The sequence below is a fragment of the Mandrillus leucophaeus genome, unplaced genomic scaffold, assembly GCF_000951045.1.
Source record: "Mandrillus leucophaeus isolate KB7577 unplaced genomic scaffold, Mleu.le_1.0 Scaffold315, whole genome shotgun sequence".
Taxonomy (NCBI): Eukaryota; Metazoa; Chordata; class Mammalia; order Primates; family Cercopithecidae; genus Mandrillus; species Mandrillus leucophaeus.
The window spans coordinates 1,283,617-1,285,822 of record NW_012103310.1 but is presented as its reverse complement, the minus strand read 5'-3'; positions in this window follow the sequence as shown (position 1 = coordinate 1,285,822).

Below are 2,206 nucleotides of genomic sequence, written 5' to 3'. Positions count from 1 at the left end.
GATGGTCTCGATCTCCTGACCTCGTGATCCGCCCGTCTCGGCCTCCCAAAGTGCTGGGATTACAGGCTTGAGCCACCGCGCCCGGCCCAGAATATTGAATTTTTAAAAAACCCAAGGGAAGAGTTTCAGAAAGGCCAGAGGCTGGCAATGGCTTGTTTGTTCTTAGACATGCCCTTGCCTCCTGCCGCCGCTCTCTCTCCTGTGGTCCACAAGGAGGTTCCTGGAGGCTCTTCTGCTGTGGGGCCTGTGGCGAGGTTTGGCCACATGGCGCTGGGCTGGAGGTGTGGAGCGCCTGCAGTATTTTTCCACCTTCTTCCTCTGCCGATGTCTCCAGCAGCAGTTGTTTCTCTGTGGCTCCATCTCTCACGGCACCAATCTGTGGGTTCCAGCTTCCACCAGGGGACCCTGGATCCTGGGTGATGGTAACCTGACCTGTGCTGTGTGCCCTCAGCCCTGCAGAGGGTTGTGGCCATCTGCTCTTTCTATTCCCTGGGTTGCCTCACTGTCCCTTCTCTGGTGTCTGTCTGTCTATTTATTTCAGACGGAGTTTCACTCTTGTTGCCCAGGCTGGAGTGCAATGGCGCGATCTCGGCTCACTGCAACCTCCACCTCCCAGGTTCAAGCCATTCTCCTGCCTCAGCCTCCCAAGTAGCTGGGATTACAGGCGCCTACCACCACGCCTGCTTAATGTTTTGTATTTTTAGTAGAGATGGTGTTTCACCATGTTGGCCAGCTGGTCTCGAACTCCTGACCTCAGGTGATCCACCCGCCTCAGCCTCCCGAAGTGCTGGGATTGCAGGCGTGAGCCACTGTGCCCTCCCTTGTCTGCTGTTTTAGCACCTTTATCATGTTGTAGCCAACTCTGCATGAAATCCCCTCTGAATAGTAGTTTTTGTTGATTGGTAGAAATAGCATGGTCAGGAGTGCCAGGTACTGCAGAAAGATGGAAGGGATGGAAATGGAAAGTGGTCAGATCTTTGAGCAATGGGGGTAGAGCCCAGAATTCCTGGGCTTGAGAAGGAGATTTCTGGCAAACCGATGGGTGTGTACCAATTGTCATGAAGGTCTTAATTTGGACCTACTTTGAGACAGTACTTTTTCACGTTTATCACGCAGCTGGGTACAGTCTGTTTTTGAAGTGCTTTTTCGGCTTTAGCTGTCTTCCTTTTTTGGTTTTCTGACTTTTCCTCATTGATTTGGAGTTCTTTGTATATTCTAGATATGAATCCTTCATCAGTTATGTGTGTGACAAATACCTATTCTCAATCCAGAGCTGCTAAAAAAAAAAAAGAAAAATAGACAGGGTCCTTCTCTGTCGCCCAGGCTGGAGACCAGTGGTGCGATCACAGCTCACTGAAGCCTTGACCTCCTGGGCTCAAGTGATCCTCCTACCTCAGCCTCCCGAGAAGCTGTCTCTTATACACATCTAGATGTGTATAAGAGACAGTCCTACCTCAGCCTCCCGAGAAGCTGTCACCACAGGCATGCACCACCATGCTTGGCTAATTTTTTTGTATTTTTAGTAGAGACGGGGTTTCACCGTGTTCACCAGGATGGTCTCGATCTCCTGACCTTGTGATCTGCCCGCCTCGGCCTCCCAAGTAGCTGAGCGTCACTGAGTGACTGAGCGTCACTGCTGGAGGTCACTGCTGAACCATGCGGGAGAATGGGGTCACCAAGGAAGAGAACATAGAGGAGGTCAGAAGTTGGGGGCAGAGACTCCCTTATGGCTGACGGTTGAGAGAAGGGTTAGAGACAGAGGCAGAGAACTCGGATGTGCTGGTTCGCAAGGGCTGCTGTAACTAAGTACTGCAGACTGGGGCTACGACAACAGAAATTCATTTCCTGAGTTCCGGAAGCTAGAAGTCCAAGATGAAGGTGTGGGCGGGCTTGGTTTCTCCTGAGGCTTCTCTCTTTGGCTTGGAGATGGCTGTCTTTTCCCTTTGTCCTCACAGGATTGTCCCCCTGTGCATGTCTGTGTCTAATCTCCTCTCCTTATAAGGACACCAGTCATAACAGATTAGGGCCCACCCTGGTGACCTCATTGTACCTTAATGACTATTTTAAAGTCCCTGTCTCCTGATGCAGTCCCAGTCTGAGGTACTGGGGGTTAGAACTTCAACATTAGAATTTGAGGGGACACAGTTCAGCCCATCAACACAGGAACAGAAGCAGAATATTGAATTTTTTTTTTTTAATTTAATTT